General features: G+C 36.9%; 1 protein-coding gene across 1 annotated transcript in view; it reads right to left on the bottom strand.

Moving 5' to 3' along the window:
• LOC140161630 (uncharacterized) overlaps positions 1-20,256 on the bottom strand; it is a 118,536-nt gene that overhangs the window by 81,142 nt on the left and 17,138 nt on the right. The window contains exon 2 of the mRNA XM_072184931.1: positions 10,400-10,473. The gene's annotated coding sequence lies outside the window, so the exon portion shown is untranslated. The remainder of the gene's footprint in view (positions 1-10,399; positions 10,474-20,256) is intronic.

Below are 20,256 nucleotides of genomic sequence, written 5' to 3'. Positions count from 1 at the left end.
CGGTATAGCTATTACACACCCGGGGGTGTAGTGAGGATCTGGTGTATGAATGGCGTTGGTTGCGTCTATAAGCCACCCTGCCACAAATGACAATAAGAAAAGAAAATTCCGGCAAAAAGTGCATTTTTGAAAAACATATATAGATGTATAAAATACAAATATCGACATAAAAAGTATACTTTTCCCAAACTAAATCAGTTCCTAAAAATGTCATGGCTATAATACGCCCCTGAATGGTTACCTGAATGGGTGACTCGATTTGAAATTCACACCCCCTGTGTTTGAGATTTAAGGTTATGTCTCGCATTGGGGTGTGTGGATTTCAACTCGAATAGCCCATACACCAGTCATTCTATATTATAATTAGTGTGCACTGTGCAAGCGTACTGTATATATTGCCGGATGGATAGGCATGTTTGAGATCTTACCGAGACCAGGGAAGTGAGAATATACAGGCTGTATCAAAATGATTGATCTCCATCCGTTTTTAACCATTATTATGCTTTGATGCATCCAAGTGTGTGAAAATATTGGTTCCAAAACATAATAATGATAAAATTGGATGCTTTACGCCTCGCTATGAGTTTTAAAATATTGGACTCGACTACGTCTTGTCCAATATTTTAAAACTCATAGCTCCACCAATAAATATGGGCTCAATCGATCCAATTTTAATACACACTGCTTGGCGCTATGAGGTGATTTTAGAGTTAGCATCTAGATGTCCAACATAAGTAAGTGGAACCAATGTTTTTTTGGTATTCTTACACCTCAAAGGTTAAAACAAGAATTGGTTCCATTTTTTCTATGCCCTCTATGCTTCCCACGAGGGTCGAAGGTCATAATAGGGTCAAAATTTAAAATTCGTATTGTAATAAACCTCAAATTGTTCCTCTCAATACTAGGAATAAAAAAGTTAATTGTCATATTGCACTAGCAAATAAGGGCAACTGTCAAACATCTCATGCACAGAAGCCACATTTTCAAAATACACCAATTCAATCAAAATTGGTCTTAAATTATTTAAGAAATGTATAACCGAAGAATCAGATTAAATCATGAGTCAAATGTTATTAGTAAGCATGGTAAGCATACCAAGCAAGTAAGCGAATGTTATGCTTCTAAATCTATTCGACTTTGGCTGCATGAACTCTGAAGGGGACATGACAATACTAAAATGCACTAAAATTGTTATTTAATTATATGTTTGAGATATCGTATGTTACGGAGAGTAATTTGAGACCACTTTCGATGAAATCGGACCATTTTGACCTCTGTGTATGAAACTGTTGACATTTTAACTATTCGACCTTATAACTCCTGAACTAAGCACCGTAGAAAAATATGACGATCGGCTTTTTCATTTCCAGTGATAAGAAGAACAATTTGAGATATATTCAAGCATAAGCCTTTTTGAAATATGGCGGGCACAAAAGGAGAGGGCGTACTTTTGTGTCCGCCATACTTCATAAAGGCTACTGATGGGCCGATTTTTGGCCCCACTGTCAGACTGTGACCTTTAACTCCTCGTGGGAACCACGAGGATAGAAAAAATAGAACCAATCATTTTTTTTTATCATTTTAGGTTTAAGGATGCCAAAAATGTAGGAAAAAATCCCAAACCCATAGCGCCATGCACTAACAGCCTCTACCGTGAAAAGGGAATTCGTTCATACTTTAGAGGAAAACACAACTATGAATGTTCTTGAGTCACTCTGCGGACATGGTTTAGAGGTTAGGGCCAAAGGGAACATTTTCCTCCAAATATTTTTCATTGCGCTGGTCCCCTGTCAACGGTAAGAACACATGTTGAAAACTTCTTTTATATGTAGCAATGCTTTCATTTTAAGCGCCAAACATACAACATTTCCTGGCACGCCTGGTTTTTGTATCTGAAACAGATGTTAAGTTGTTGATGTTTTATTGCCAGGGCAATCATCATTGATGAGTTTGTTACAATAGGCTATTTCAGATAAAATCCGTACATCCTTAATAGATCATACAGTGTGAATTTAAAATGGGGTTACCTGAATGTGTGTCTTCCTTAGTGCGTGCATGGGTTTCAACTGAAATAGTCCATTTTCATGATTATTGCCGAATGAATAAAAAATGAATTCATTTCCATGAACATTCCATGTAAGTTCATCTAATTGACTAAGAAATAAAAGTCCTAATTTGTCCGATACTTTGTACGATGGCCCATAATTATAGATGCCACCAAAGTTTAGTCTGACTTAGTACACACCTGAAATTTATAATTTACACTACCTTTCAACACAGGGTAGTCGTTTTGATCTACGTAAAATAAAGAACTACAAATTAATTGTCGGATAGGCTTCTACGACGGGAGTTCATAATAATTGGTTTTTAGCGGGTTCGCTGTCGGACAAGTTTTGAGCTGTCAAGCTTTCGTCAGGAGTAGCGCAGACTTCTTTAAGACAAACTACCTATGAATAAGACATGCAGGTCGCCCCTTGCCTACTGATGGCTCTGAAAAGAGCCGTTTATTGAAGACTATCCCTTGTCAACAGAGAACAAGCAAACCTCGCCTATGTGCTAAATTTAGAGGTTACTTTTATACACCCTGAGAACGATATAACCGGAATCTTACAGAGAGGGAGGATGAGTTTCAAATGTTAGTTGGTTAATGTGCTATAAAAAGATACCACTCAAAGTAACAATATTAAAGGGAATCTGTACCATAAACTACTAGTAATCAATGGCCATATAGTTGCAGCAATAATAAAAACGACAAACAGTAAAAGTCCCAAGCTTATATACGTCCAAATAAAGGAGAAATTCTTAATTCCTTACGACGATTAGTGGCGAGTTTGCGATCCATGGTGGCTGCCATATTGATACCCGATGTATTTTTATTACGCTGTAACGGTACCCCGATTTTGAAACCAGCGAAATCCGTGCCACAAGCCTCGTCCCTCGTGAACTTTGGTGACACGAAGCGAATACTACCAAAGTTCAGATTCAACATTCGTTCAAAAGAAAACGCGACAATTTCTACCCATAAAACTACAGAAGAACATAAAAAATGTATTTTAAGTAATATTTATGATCAACAATGTCTTTTGAGAACAAAAAGTAAAAACAGCACAAAAACCAAAATTCGCTGTAGGGGTCGCGAATGCCATACAGCAACACACGCTCGCCGTGGGTCTGTGTGAAAGGTTACACTACCGTTTGTGGCAGAAAGGATTCACAAGCAGCTATCATGGCGGCTCCCTTGAATCGCAGAAACGAAGGATTAAAAGTGCTTTTTCTTTGTTAGGAATATTCCGAAATTCGTATAGAGTGGCTGGTATGTCTAATTTAGGGGTATATAACTATATTAGCCATTGATTAGTTTATGGTACAGATTTCCTTTAAAGGTGGATGCGGTCATAAATATCTTAAAATATAAACAGTGAAGATAAAAGACAAATCATAATCAGGATTTCCGCCCACATCTATAATTTTCATTGGGATAGGAAAAAGGCCAAAACTTTCCTTTTTATATGATATTGGCTTTAACTCAAGAACCACAAGACCTTTAGAAATGCTTCGTTGACTCATTCCCAATACGATTCTTACTAATTTTTTAGTTAAATATCGAAAACTGGACAATGTGCCCTGTACCATTCTACTCGACTAAACATATCAAAGTAAGAAAATTGAAATACGACAAAGAGTCAAAGAAGAGATTTATTACTTTTCTAATAAATCTTTTCGTATTACTTCTGCGTATTGCAGATAATTGTTTTAATAATTAGCAGTGGTGCACGTGTGTTTTTACCACTTTTAGTTTTTATTATTAAATATTAATATCAATATAGATTTAATAAGAAGTGGGTAAAATATTTATACAAATGCATTCTGCCTGGACACCGGTCTATTATCCTGTTGGAAACCACACAAGACGTATAAACACAAAAACACTAACGGTGAGTACAATAATAAACAAATATTCAAAAAATCATTTAAGGGCGCTACGTACAGCTCAATTCCTAGACGTTGATCCACAAGCCTCAGCACACTTAACCTGTTGTCACTGACCACTACGGTCCCATATTATTCTATATACCATTATTAAACAACAACACATGGACTTTGCAGCTTCTTAGAGCGCACACCCTAGACATTCCACAATTGACCTTCGAAACCAGGATCAGCTCCACGAGTTTCGTACGGGTTACAGCGAGATAATTGGCAGTATAGAAATGGTACAGATTTCATCACATGCTGTATTTATGTGGTTCACTTTCTGTATCAAAATCATCTGTATACCCGTCAGTTTTAGGTTGAATGGAAACCCGCTTCTTCCAGTCAAAACGCTGTCAAACGTCGAACCATACTGCAGTTACTGTCCGTTTTCCTATGCACAATACACAGTGCTCTAACCATTGACGCGTGACCTCTACAAATAGTGTATGTTAGAAGTATAGGATATTGCCTAGTTAACGTTACTGTGTGAAAAATAACGGGGCAATATTTGAAGTATTCTCTGAAATTCTAGAAAATATAGTTTTGTAACATGTCCTAAATTTTTAGCTAATTTAGGTGTTTGGAAATATTCGCACTTTGGTGTTTTAGTGTATGTTATAGGTAATAGGACATTGCCTAGTTAACGTCACTGTGTGAAAAATAACCGGCCAATATTTAAAGTATTCTCTGAAATTCTAGAAAATATAGTTTTGTAACATGTCCTAAATGTTTAGCTAATTTAGGCGTTTGGAAATATTCGCACTTTGGTGTTTTAGTGTATGTTATAGATAATAGGACATTGCCTAGTTAACGTCACTGTGTGAAAAATAACCGGCCAATATTTAAAGTATTCTCTGAAAATCTAGAAAATATAGTTTTGTAACATGTCCTAAATGTTTAGCTTATTTAGGTGTTTGGAAATATTCGCACTTTTGTGTTTTAGGAAGGATATGTAAACGGCACATAACACCAAAAATATCAAGAATATCATTTCCAAACCGTGTGAAGTCAACAACCATTATGTTTCTCATTTTCAAGAATGCTGGTTAACAATAAGCAGACTATTGTCTCATTTCGTGAACAAAGGCCCACATAGTATTGTTACCTTTCGTTTGCTTTATAATCGGTTACCCAACTGAAACTATAATACCAGTTCATTGCAATACCGCACAGGTAAAACAGAAACATGTGTAGTGTGATTTAACCAGAGAAGACCTGATTTAATCAGTTGAGCTGTTTTCAATGAGTGTTATCTTGGTTTAATAGCTTTTAATGGGGTTTAAGTCCTGCAAAGGTCGTGGTGAATTCTACTGTAGACATGACTGCATCATTCTCTCTTACATATATTTTTAAGGCTTTTAGGTGTCTTGCTTTTCCCCGCCTTTTTCACAGTTTGCCTTAACAATTAACAACGCCCTGTCTCCTGTCTTTTTATATAGGTATCTACAATAATATTCACGATGTTGGCTCGTGTAATGGTTGTTGTTATCTTGGTAGCCATGGTGATTTCAGCAGAAGCTAACCCTGGCTATGAAAAAGAAGGAATGAAATTGCCGGTGTTGCTCAAGAAGCGTGTTTTAAGAAAAAAGTCCACACCGAACAAGCGTAAGTCCACTCCGTTGCAGTTTGCTTTCATCACAAGCTACTTTTAGCAGGTTCACAAGCTGCTTTTAGCAGGTTCACAAGCTACTTTTAGCAGGTTCACATTGTTCACAAGCTGCTTGTACAGGGTGTATCAAAATGATTGGTACCCATCAATTAACAGTTATCATGGACAAGGCTACCACAATAAAATGCAACATATGAGCTATATACCTTATTGCTAGATAAATGCTATGAGAGGTCGTAAAACTATAAAACCTGGGCAATTCAAGAGGATCTAATGTTGCATAATAGGGAAGCAGGCTTATCAATAAACACCAAAAACGATGGGTACCAAACAGCCTGTAGCAGGTTCACTTCTCAATGTTTATCTGTATCAAATGATCGGTATACCGATCAGTTTTATGTGTATTGGAAAACCACCTTCTTCCACACAAAACGCCAAAAAACATTAGATTCCCTTATGACCATAATTTATATTTGTATGACACTTTAATAACATCAATCTACAATAGAGTGATCGCGTGTTCGTGTGGTTGTCTTTAATCATTGTAAATAATTGTAAACTGATTGGAATCAATCAATTGGTTATAGCCTATAGTAAATGTCCATGGAGAATAAAGACTCAAAATGTCCGCGATTTCATATAAAACGCCCTCGGATGTGAATGATCACATTTAACAGTGCACCCTGCTCGTTTGAATTAAGCTGCTGTAGGCATGTTATTCTGCACTAAGTTGGGTAGGGTTTATGTGGTCTAGCTTGTAAATGAGATCTTAAAAGGTGGCGATGTTCATACGATTTGACCATTGAAGTCATAGAATCTTCTTATATTGTCGTACTCAGGCGGCGGATGACATGATCGAGCCGGCAACTTGTGAAACCGCCCGGCCGTATGGCATTTTCCAATATAGTCGGTTAGTTTTGTGGAGTTCATTATCGAACCACAACGGTTTTAGCTTGTATTTATATTATTTATCAACATAGGCCTATTTGTTTGGGATATTTCAAGCGTTTTAAAATTTCAAAATAATCCCATTCAATAACAGGGTTGACGATGAAAATTTACTGAATTTAGAGAATGCAATGCGGCCACCACCTGTCGTACTCTGCGATTCTACCATGTTTGATGACCTTGACCTCCATAAGAAGCCTAATTTGTGATATGAAATATGAATGAGCCATCTATGAGTTTTACTATTATGCTAAATAATGTCGCTACCATCAACAAGTGAAAAGTTCACCTATATCATATGCCTCTTATATACCTATATCATATATCTCATCGTCAAAGACTACTCGCGATTGAGAGGGACAGAGACGAAGCCTCGAGTTGCGATTGAGAGATGACCAGTGCGTCAGAGCGGTTGCCACTATGGTTGCCGAGAGTATGTGGTTCCCAGTCATTTCTCTCTCCAGACTAGACAAAATCATGCCATTGTGACTAAGTTTTAAAAAAATACAACAACATTAGTAATATTTCTTCCTTTGTTTTTTTCAGGTGGCCCTTATGTAGGTCTACATGCTGTAGATACAAGAACTCGGCACGGTCTACCAGATCTAAGGCAAAGATTTACCGATATCTCTAAAGGATAACACGTACTGTAAAAGATATGTTTACAAAGCACAAATTTGGTTAGATATTGCAGATCACTTTATCATGTTATACTCTGTGAATATGGCAGTTTCAAAATTAAACTGCATGAAATGGACTAGAAACACGTTTTGATTTCTATGATACACGAAACTTATATCTACAGCTGGAAGTGGTCATCCTTAAACCGATGCGCAGCCGCAAACGTAACTGTCTCGGCTGAAACATAAATGTAAATGGGAAAAAAGTACGGCATGTGTTTTCGCGCCACGTACGTCGAAGTTCACTTTTCAATGTGCAAACTGTAGTTAGGATAACAAAAACGACTGTTAAGCAAGTCTACTAAATGACCTCAAAAGGTCAAGTCATCTGTAAAAAATAAAATGGCGGACAAATCGCCGGCCATATTCTAGAACAAATTTAGCCAAGGGTATTCAGGTATCAGCAGTCGTTGTGAGTGAAATTTATACTCATAAAGTTGGGCCAAATAATAGTGGGATGTTAATGTCAATTTCAGTTTGCCAATGACTTCTGTTTCTTTCTTTTTGAGTCCCATTGGTGATATTACCGACGTCTTCATTATTGTATTACGTCTGGATTTATTATCAAACACCCTTTGGCCTATACACACACCAGATAATCAGCAGACAATATTATATCAGACGTCATGTTCAGCTGCTCTAATAAATTTTCACACATGACACAGTGTCATAGCACATGATACAGGCTGTATCAAAATGATTGGTACCCATCTGTTACCAGTGGTATGGATATGACTGTCACATCAAAATGCAAGATAGGATCGACTTAATTTGTTGATTTATGTGATAAACAGTTATATAACTATCCATTATTATGGTCATTTCAAGAAGATCCTACGTTGCATTTGGAAGAAGCAGGCTTTTCAATTACCATTAAAACTGATGGGTACCAATCATTTTGATACAGCCTGTATTTGATTTACTTGATATGTCAGATCACGTCTTTAATTATCGCAATATTTTAACACACCCTGTAGACATGTTAAGTCACACAAAAAGACGTGCCTTCAGTAGTGCGAGACTAATTATGTTCATTGATTGGGAGGTTAATGATGAAGGTAAACTCAATGGTAAACTCAATGATGAAATTAATAAATAAACAATACTAATGTTCCAGATAGAATATCAGCTCATATTTTAAGATACTGATCACATCCACACTGTTATGAAACTCTAGGAAAAGTGACACTGCCACACAGTGTCATCGCCCCGATATCTTCATGGCAGAAATCGCCATGGTAGGTTGAATCCACCGCCACGCATGGCCATTTTGTATCGACCTGTTTGAAAAATAGTTTTGAGTCGCATAATGGGCCGAAGGACATCTGACTAAGGCTACTGACAATAGCCCCGATTAGCTCGGTTACTGACCTCGCTGTGTGTGAGTCGTGCACGGTACGCCATAGGTCATATGGTTTTAGACATACCTCAACGATTGGCCAATACACTGAGCTATATAATTCGGCACATATAAATCAGAATTATTGTCAGTTTTTGACTCAAGACGCACGCTACTTTCTCACGACGCAAGCTAACGACTATCATATCTGTTCAAAATATATATATTCAAGTGCAAGGAACCACATCTGGTTTCTTTATACGAAATCATTACGGGAGATATTCATCATTTTCTACCCCGGTATCCAAAGATTTTCTTCTTATATCAAACTCGTGCATAGCAAATTCACGTGTACCGATCCCGGGTATTTATTTTAGCGTCTCTGCTGACAAAGTAATTATTAGCCAGGCGATGTCGGTGTGTGCCATAAATGTCTTAAATTACTTGTGTGCACTCGGGTATTATCTACAAACCGGTGGCACCGTCCAACATGGGACGTTAGCAGAACTCAGAACTATTCATAAATACCCTAAAATACCAAGTTCTATAACCAAGTTCTATAGGGGTCATACACCACAGTGACTTCATTTGGTCGACAATGTTTCTTTCCAAGATTGTTTAGTTTTTGTGAGAAAGGCATGATCTCTTGTTCCTGCTAGATCGATTAAAAACACTCCATATGTTTTCAGTAGATTCCGATTGGTAGGGTTGCATCTATTGTTGTTTTATTGCGTTACTTTAAGTTGTTTTAAGGCGAGACGGTTTCACGGATACCTTGAACCATCTTCCAGGTAACTAACCAGTTGGATCATTCCGAAGCACGTGGCAAAGTTCACGGTAAAAGAGGGGCCCTGTTTCCCCTCCTGGTTGCTGGGAGGGTAAAGAGGGCCCATAAGGGGCTAATTTGACTTTCAATCTTATTGTTTCGGTCCTGATTTCACCTTAATTTATTTCCGAGTGTCATTGTCCCTACACCAGGAGGGTGAAAGTGCATAGGAACAATGCCGGAAACTACGTCACGCTATTGTTCGACTTAAACTACATCACGCTATTGTTCGACTTAAACTACATCATTCGCCATTTTGTAAATATTAACGCATGATCGTTGCTTTGAAGTTTCCACCGGATAGTCTGTGGATAGCGTAAGAGCATGCTTTGACCATGCGCAAAAAAAATTATTGACAGGTGTATCATAAAAATGTTTAAGATTGATTCATAGATGTTTCAAAAATTACCGTCATATTGCATAGATTCACCAAAGAATGTTTTGAAGTACTAACCTTATTTAGTAATTTAAAAAATCGGGAGAATTTTAAGAAATCAATGTTTTTACCTGTCGGTATTACAACTCGTGAAACACATTAGTGATGTGCCTGGGTGACCTATTTCTACTAACCTTTAACGTTTCCTCTATGAACTCTAACACTCCTACAATATGGCGCCTATTGTCTAGACTTACACTACATCTTCCGGTTTGTTACGTAATACTAGGATGCCATGCCCTGCCTACACCCGCTGCTGGTTATGTACCTGCTGCCTTCTCTCTTCACTTCATCCATTTAAATACGGTAAATACATGGTGAATGCGCAATAACAAAGTGCGCATCTGCGTGATGTACAAGGTTAAATCGCACAAGCTTATGGGATTTACCATGTTTACCGAAAGGGTGAATCGTTGCTGCGATATGGATGGATAATAAAGTTGATCTGATCTGATTCAATTCGATTGTTTTTATAAGACCAGTGAGGTAATATTTAGTCATAAGGAAGCTATACAATCAAACTTCAGGGAAGAACAAACTCAATTATCTATTAATTTTACGCTTTCGTTGCACATAAAAAGCTTACCTGTTAGTATCCACGGTTAAGAGTTGAATGGATGAAAAACGCCAGAAATGTGAGCAAATATTTCGTCTTCCAACCTGAAATGTAAAACAGAGATACGTGTAATGATGTTCAGTATCAAAAGAAAGTAATTTTAAAAATATCCAATATGTCACTTATTACCGGTAATAAGTCACTCAATAGAGAGATTGCGAAATTTACGTGAAACGTGACACGGGAACGCGAACGGCAAGCTACATTAATCGAAAATCGGTTATTATGCCCTCTAGAGGGTGAAATCTATTGTGAATTGGTCAATCGTGGAATTACCGTAAGGCGATTACGTTGCGGTTGGTAGCAAAAAATGACGTTCCAAAATGACAAAAAAACGCATTATAAAATGCAGAAAAATGTTATGTTTGTCATGTTATGAAACGAATCAAAGTATCCTAATAGAACAAGTAGAGTCCGACATGTAATAAAATCCATTTTGGGGTTCAAATTTGATCTCGTATAGACAAGAAGAAGTGAACAAATTTCGATTTTTTCGACGCGAATTCGAACGGGCAGATTGCCTATTCATTTGTGTGTGGAAAATGCCGTCCAAAATCAGCTTGCGAAGAGACGTTTTAGGCAAGATTGTGTCGTGTTACGGCATAAATGCGGTATAATTGTCTGTTTGGGACGGGGAACAGAAGTTCGTGCAACGTTATTTTTCGCCTTGCTTTTTCGTTGTGCATTAAACAGCTGTCGAAGTGTTTTGCTTATGGATACTATTCAGCAAACTCCAACATGTTTTTAAAACATGATAATGCATGTGGTTTTGGTTTTAGTTAAAACGTTTTGATAACATATCGATGTATGTTTATATAAAAATCATGAAAACTCGTGTTATACTGAAAAAATAATACAACAACATTTTAAGCCAAAATTCGAAATGCTATAGTAAAATATCATTTGGCAAACATATTTAAGTGTCTATTGTAGCAAATAGCATACACGTGTGAACATAGGCCTATACTCATTTTCCAATAGCCCGCAAAACTCAAATATCGCTAAACAGGACTGAATGCTAAGTTAGAGCATTATATATAGATACAGCCAGTCGTATTTGCATATCAATACCGAGGAAAGTAGTTCGATGAAAGAAGATAATCTTCTCTGGTTCGATGCACCCAAGGTGAATCAATGGGTGCTTCCTATTACCTTTAGATTGTTTGTCTTAGCATAGCGCCATCATGATTGCAATTGCGTTTACACGTAGTCTTGGTTCAGACTCTATGCGGCTATCACGAACATACTAGGAACGACGAGCGTTAGGACCGACACAAACTGGCTGTGTAGGAGGCTAGTTTGGATGTGAGCGGGACTATGACGTTCTACCGCAAAATGCAGAAATCCGTAACCCGTATGGCGTTTGCAGTGAACGCCTCTCCGCAATCTCTCTAGTACTGGTAACAAGTGACTTATGTCAGACCGTGTTAACACGACTAAAGAGAGTAGAAAGATTTGACTTAACATTTACCTAGGCAACATCAAATATACAGTAATAGTCATGAATCCACTCGAGTATAAGGTGACATTACCGGTAACAAGTGACTTATGTCAGACCGTGTGAACACGACTAAAAAGAGTAGAAAGATTGGACTTAACATTCACTAAGGCAAAACCAAATATACAGTAACAGTCATGAATCCACTCGAGTATAAGGTGACATTATTAAAAGATGGTTGCAACAAAAAATATAAAAAGTGAAGATTGCAGACAAGTTATGATGAGGTTTTTCGCCCCATATGCATGATTCTTGGGAGGAGGATAACGCCATAATTGTCGTTTTAATATAGTATTGGTCTTAACTCAAGAAAAACAAGACCCATTGAAATATAATTATATTTGCCTTTAAAGAAGTAAGTAAGAAGATGATAGTGAAATAAGACAACACATTCAACACCTTTGTTTCATAACCACTAATGTATAGGACATTTTTTTGTTTTAGCTATAGACCCCTCTCCAGAAGTATATAATTATATTTTGTACTTGCTCAAGTAGCATTTTGTGCTAATTTTATTGCACAATTTGTTGCTGTTCATTTTTTTAATGAGCATTTAAGTGAATGAGGCTATAGCGCCTTTTTCAACCTTCTCTAACATTAATCTCCATAGGCTTTACATGTAAAATGAAAAGGTCCATAAAAAAAGAACGGCAATAAATTGTGTAATAAAATTTGCACAAAATGCTAATTGAGCAAACACGAATGCAATGTACTAGTTTTCGTGAGGGGGCTATATGAAATATTTTGTATGTATTGTATGTATGGTCTTTTCCCGGGGGTCTTTTCAAAAATAAAATGTCCATTGAAACATAGGTGTCAAGTCAAATGCCATAATGGAGATAACATCAATCAAAGAGGATAGTCATTTCTAAATGAGAGAACAATATTGTTAGAGCCTGTATATCCCAAATACAGCAGTGAAAATCTTCGTGGAAAAATACAGGCCCTGCTACAGTACCGAGACGGCATTACTTCGTGTTTACAATGATCTTCTGCTTGCTATTGATAAAGGTAATGAAGCCGTGCTCATTCTTCTCGACTACTCCGCTGCTTTTGGCACTATAAATCACAAAATATTTCTTGATCGACTTGTCAAAAAAATTATCTCATGTTCATACATACACGCTATGTAACGGCACGCGTGATTGGTCGAGAGCCGGGCATAAACAGCGTTTATGCCCGGTGTCCCGGATGTGCGATCGCCGGTAGGAAAAATGAAGGGAAATCATAATATTTAATAATGATAATTGTAATTTTTTGTTATTATTTTGATGAAATAAGAATCACAAAATGATAAACAACCGTTTAGTCATGAAAATATATGAATGAACCCCTAATTTACATTGTTGATTTACACCACACGCACAAAATGTATGTAGGTTGTATTGTGTAGGTATTGTTTGTATTGTGTAGGTATTGTTTGTTTTTTGTTTTTCATGTTTAAGCGCTAAGGGACTTCGTATTATTATTAATTAATTAATTAATCTTCTCGTATTCTTTCTGTTTGTTTGCTTAGATCATTTAAATAAATGCGATATATTGTTTTTAATAATTACTAAATTAGCACCTGTACATGCGTTTTTACCAGTGTTAGCTGCTATTATTAAATATTAATATCAATATAGATTTAATAATAAGTGAGTAAAATATTAATATAAAGCTTTCTGCCTGAACACCGGTCCATTAGATGAGACGTATCCTGCCACCAGACAAGACATATTCACAACACTAGCATTCTGCCTGGACACCAATCCATTATCCTGTTGGAAACCACACAAGACGTATACAAAACACTAACGGTGAGTAAAATAAAAATAAATATAATATATTGTGTATTTTGACCAATTGCTGAGTGTGTCTGTCAGTGAGCACATAACTCACCCACTGATTAATGGACCTAGCAATTGAAATTGCATCGTATATGTTGGCTTTATTTATCAACAATACACTGTCTCTTATCTTTTTATGCAGGTATCTACAATAAATGTCATGATGTTGGCTCGTGTTATGATCGTCGTTATGTTGGTAGCAGTGATGATTTCAGCAGAATATGTCACTGGCTATGAAGGACAGAAAGGACCGCACAAGGCAATTGTGCGTTCTGAAGTGGCCGGGAGAACATCACACCGAACAAGCGACGGTAAGTACAACGGTACATTATGATTTCATGTTGGTGGTGTTAGCAGGCTCAATTCTCTCTGTACATTCTGTATCAATATAATTGGCATACCCATCAGTTTTATGTTTATTGGAACGCCTGCTTCTTCCACCAAAAAGCCACAAAACATTAGATGTTCTTGTTATGTCCACAATTTATATTTTGTATGACACTTTATAACATTAAACTACTATTTATTTGGATTGTATGTTGCGTGTTTGTGTGGTTGACCTGTCTATGGTTACTGTAAATAAAACCAATTGGAATTTATAAATTTGATACAGCTGGGAGTAAATGTCCATGTAGAATTTAAGACTCAAAATATCCGTGATTTCAAATAAAACGCCCTCAGATGATCACATTTAACAGGACACATTGTGCCTGCTCGTTTCAATCAAGCTGCTGTAGGCATGTTAGTCGGCACTAAGTTAGGCAGGTCATAGAGTCTTCTTTGTCGTATTCTTAGATTCAACCATGATGTCCTTGATCCCCACAAGAAACCAAATTAATGAAATATGAAGCATTTTTCATATGCTAATTAATGTCTTTACTATCAGTCATTATCGTCCTGCGTATAAGTAAGATAAGAGATAGTCGAATGTAGACCAATAGAATACCAAAGGTAACGTCACAGTGCTCACTAAGACAGTGGAAGTGTATCATTTATAGAAAAAAATTCCATTTAACGAGATTCTCAAACATATTTCCGTTACACTCTCAAACATAATCTCATCAACACACACAAAAAAAAACGGGGTTCGGTGAGCGATTGGTGAAAGCGAGCATTCCCAACGGAACAAAAAGCACTCTACCTCATTGGTTTAAAATCTCTCGTCGCTCAGCGCGATGGAATATCAGCTTATCAGCCTCATTCATGTTCTATCCGGGGTGCATACGGACTACACTTTGTTCCGCTTTAAGGAGAATGTTATTTTCTCTGAGCGCGTCAATAAAAAAAAACATAAGCTGGTTCCCATTTACGCATGTTACAAGCCTTCGCTAATAAACCGAACAAAGTATAATCGCTATTTGTCCGAGGTACTCGCAGCCTGGGCATTATTTGATATTCGAACAATTAAGGCACGATGTACTGATTGCGTCGAATACGAATCCAACAAAGAACTTAAAAAAACAATACAAACACAATGATATTTCTTCCTTTGTTTTTGTTTCAGCTGGTCCTGATGTACATTCCGTGAATACAAAAAAAGGTTACACTCTAATACACACCCCTTAATGGTTACCTTCTGATGAAGGAAAAGCGATATCGGGCGATGTAGTAACAGATTTGGGTAGATTTCTACAATAAAAATGCTTGAAATGGGCTAGAAACACATTCTGAATACACACACAATGATACTTCTTGTTTTCAGCTGGTCCTGATGCAATTGCCGTACATACAAGACTGATACAGATGATAAAATGTGATAAAAAAGTGATAAAAGGCGAAGATATTGGGCAATGTCGTGGCAGAATTTGGGTAGATTTCTACAATAAAACTGCTTGAAATTGGCTAAAAACTCATTTTGATGTCTTTGTGTGATCTTTTATTATTTACTTCCGGATCCGTTATAGCTATTATAATGGAAGACGAATTTATATTTTATGACATTTATAACATTACTCTACCCAATTAGTTGGCTTGTATGTTGCATGTTCGTGCGGTAGACTTGTCTATGATTCAATCATGTTTCACCGTTGTTCATCACCGATTAACAACGATGCGTGCGCGTCGTCTGCGTGGCTTACTTCGCGAGGGCTGCCCGAGCGAAGTAAACCACGCAGACGCGCCGATGATTTCTCTGTTGATATCAGCAATAAAGCTAAAGAATAAAACGGTAATGTTTAGCTTACATTAATAACATATTAAGAAAGTGTTTACGCAAAAGTTCCAGGCATGACAAATTTTACGCGCTCACGCGTAACGAGTACGTGTAACCTTGCGTTTACGTATACGTTACTGGAAAAGTGTAGATTCATCACAGATTTACAACGCTTGGCAAGAGTTGTTGAATGGAATTTATAAATTTGATACAGCTGGGAGCAAATTTCCATGTAGAATTTAAGATTCAAGATATCCGTGATTTCAAATAAAACGCCCTCGTTTCAATCAAGCTGCTGTAGACCTGTTGATCTGCACTACGTTAGGCAGGGCTAGGCCATTGAGGTCATAGAGTCTTCTTTGCCGTATTCTTATATTCAACCATGATGACCTTGATCCCCACAACAAGCCAAATTTGTAATGAAATATGAAGTATTTTTCATATGCTAATTAATGTCTTTACTATCGGTCATTATCGTCCTGCGGATAAATAAGATAAGAGATAGTCGAATGTAGACCAATAGAATACTATAGGTGACGTCATAGTGCCCACTAAGACAGTGGAAGTATATCATTTATGGAAAAAATCTCCATTTAACGAGATTCTCAAATATATTTCCGTTACACTCTCAAACATAATCTCATCAACACAAAAATAAAAAACGAAACGGGGTTCGGTGAGCGATTGGTGAAAGCGAGCATCCCCACTCTACCTCATTGGTATACAATCTCTCGTCGCTTAGCGCGATGGAATATCAGCTTATCAGCATCATTCATTTCTTGTTTCAGCTGGTCCTGATGTACATTCCGTGCTTACAAAAAAAGGTTCCACTAAAATACATGTACCTTAATGGTGACCTAATGTTGAAGGAAAAGCGATATCGGCGATGTCGTAGCAGAGTTTTGGTATATTTCTACAATAAAACTGCTTCAAATTGGCTAGAAACACAATAACAATAATAAAACGGCATTTATCCACGCTTTCTGAATACTCAGATTCCTCAAAGCGCGCAAATGATACTTCTTTTTTTCAGCTGGTCCTGATGCAATTGCCGTACATACAAGACTGATACAGATGATAAAAGGTGATAAAAAGCGGAAGATATTGGACGATGTCGTGGCAAAATTTGGGTAAATTTCTAAAATAAAACTGCTAGATATTGGCTAGAAACACATAATATCTATTTTTGTGTGATCTTTTATTATATACTTCCGGATCCGGGGCCTCAAGGAAGAACAGATGATTAATTGTGTTTTCAACTGATTGAGTGTCCCAGGTTAAGAAGAAATAAAACAATACAAAAATAACTATAAATATAATGGAAGATAGAGATGAAAAGACTAGTTTTGCGTCTGACGTCATCTGTCAATCAAACTCGAGCACGGTTTGTTTACAAGTGTTGTGATGATAATTATGAGTTGCTGAACGCGGCGGTAAAACATGCGCCTTATTGTTAATTTTGCACCTTCAAACATACAAATCATCTCAAAAGTTAGGTCTTTAGTAGGAAACTTTTTTCCCTGAAGGCACCGTGTCAATAATGCCTAGAAAAATTGCTTTTTGCCTTATAAAAGTAATTTTCGCCATTTTCCGCTATTCCTTTTCTCCGATCGGAACCAGATAAATCGACCTTCCTTCTACGCGCTATTAACCGTGACGTCAGACGCTAACTAGTCTCTTTAATTTTTTTAAATTTTTGTCTTCAATTATACACACCCGGGGCGTAGTAAGGCTCTGTAGAAAGAGTGGTGATGGCATCTACAAACCACCCTGCCCAATAATGACAATTCGAAACATTTTCCGGCGAAACAGTGCATTTTTAAATAAAAAAAAGTACAGCTTTGGTAATTCTGCACTTACAAAGTACAAATATCGACATAAAAAGTCCACTTTTCCTAAATTAAATCAGCTCCTAAAAATGTATTGGCTATAATACGCCCCTGCGTTGTTACCTGAATGGGAATTTAAAATGCATACTCCCTGTGTGGGAGATTAAAATTACTTCTTTCATAGGGGTGTATGGATTTCAACTGGAATAACCCATTCATCTACCATTCTATTATATGAGTGTGCAAGTTTATTTAGGTTGAAGAACTGTATGTCTTGTCAGATGAGCATGTTTTTTATCTTCCCAGCAAACACAAAACGTTTTTACATTATTCGCAAAAGGTTAGCAAAGATTGACAGAAAACGTTTAAATGTCGGGTTATATAAAGGATATATAAAGGGTACGTATAAAACGTTTCCATAACATTCAAAAACATTTTCTGAAAACTTGCTGCCAAATATTTTACTACAATGTTATTAAAAATATTGACAATATATTTTTTTACAACATTTTGGAAAAACGTTTGTAAAAATATTGTACAATAACATTTTGACAACATTTAAAAAATGTTTTTGTAGCATTGTTTCATATAAAACGTTTTAAAACGTTTTCATGATCATCACCGTGAGCAATTTGCGGATCAGTCGATATAATCCGGCAAAGAATCAACGCACTCAAGGACACTATTTTGTAAGGGTATTGTTGTCAAGTGTTATAAGCCGGCTGGAGAAATGCAGGAATTGGGCCGATCAAGCCGATGAACGGGTGACTGAACATGGCTTTTCATCGAGCAGACACACATTTTGTTAGTGCATATCGCAACAGTATTTTATTTCTCAGCATAATTATGTGCATCAGCGTGGGTCTGCGGCTTAGGTTCCGGGCACGCCGAAGAGTTAATCGGCGAGATTGAGCACCCAGGCCTAACGCAAAGTGTGAAATCGGCCCTTGTGATTAATAAAAAATACACACACAATGATAAATCTTCCTTTGTTTTTTCTAGGTGGTTCTGATGTATATGCCATACAAACAAGAATGACAGAGGACAGTAAGGTTGATAAAAGGATAGCGATATTGGATGATATGGTGGCAAGGTTTGGTGGTGAAGGATGAATAGTAGTGGTTGTGTTTACAAACCACACTGCCCAAAATGACAATTGGAAAAGCAAGTTCCGGCAAGAAAGTTCATTTTTGAATAATCAAGTATAGCTTTTGATAATCCTTTACTGAAAGTACAAATGTCGACACAAAAAGTCCCCTTTTCCTAAATAAACTCAGCTCCTAAAAACGTCTTGACTATAAATTATATACCCCGAATGGGAACGTGAAACTACCCCCTCCGTGTGGGAGATTAAGGTCACGTCTTCCATAGGGGTGCATAAATTTCAACTAGAATAACCCATTCATCCGTCAGTCAATTTGATGAGTGTTGATGAACTGTAGGCCTATATTCTGCCAGATGAGTGCGTTTGAGGTCTTACTGAGACCTGGGAAGTTGGAATATACAGGCTGTATCAAAATGATTGTTTTTATTGTTTTTGAGATGCTTGTCTCTCCCAAACGTAGCATTGGATCCACTGGACATAACTAATATTTTAATATAAAGTTTAACGGATATAAATTTAGTCTGGTCAGGAGGATCCAATGGTGCGTTTGGAAGAGGCTGATATTTCAAAAATACCACAAAAACTGAATGGAGAAGAATAATTTTGATACAGTCTTGAGAAGACAAAGTACCGTGAAAAGGGAATTCGTTCATACTTTAGTAGATAGAAATAGAAGTAGATAAAAATACATCTAAGAATGTTCTTGAGTCACCCAAAGGGGACATTTTACCCAAAATATGTTAAAATTTTAAGCGCCAAGTGTAGTGGTGTATAGATTACAAGTGACATAGCTCATTTTCATGATTATAGCCGAGTTTATAAAAAGGATTGAATTTCCATGAACACATTAATACGTACTTTAATTTTCAATAGTTTTAAGTTCATCAAATTGACTAAGAAATAAAAGTCCTACTTTGTCCGGTACTTTGAGCGAAGGCCCGTAATTCTAGAAGACACCAAAGTATTAATATGACTAAATACCTGGACAATTTACACTATTTCTGAAAGTCTGAAAGTCAAAAATCGATCAAAGAGTTATATTTCACCACAATCCCTCATTTCAAATATATAGTTTTGGTTTCTCTTTTGTTCAGAAACCAAAAATCAAGGGATTAAAAAGTAGAGCTGATCTGATCTGCAATCATAACACTATTATGCTGGGAGGACACAGTATAGGGTATATAACCAGAAGTATACAATAGCCTATTGTGCTAACATAATTATTATCATGATTGATATCGGAAATCTATCCGCGGACGACAGTTGATGCTCTCTGTCGAAGGTAGGGGACATATTACACTCACGAGTTCTAGGCCTAGAAATCATATACATCCGCGTATACTGAAGGATGGGGTGGGGTGGGGAATTTGTTTGTTTGTATGAAACATAAACGATGCATGGAGATGATTTGATT

The sequence above is a fragment of the Amphiura filiformis genome, chromosome 10 (assembly GCF_039555335.1).
Source record: "Amphiura filiformis chromosome 10, Afil_fr2py, whole genome shotgun sequence".
Classification (NCBI taxonomy): Eukaryota; Metazoa; Echinodermata; class Ophiuroidea; order Amphilepidida; family Amphiuridae; genus Amphiura; species Amphiura filiformis.
The sequence above is the reverse complement of the archived record's forward strand: the minus strand, read 5'-3'. Positions and strand labels throughout refer to the sequence as shown.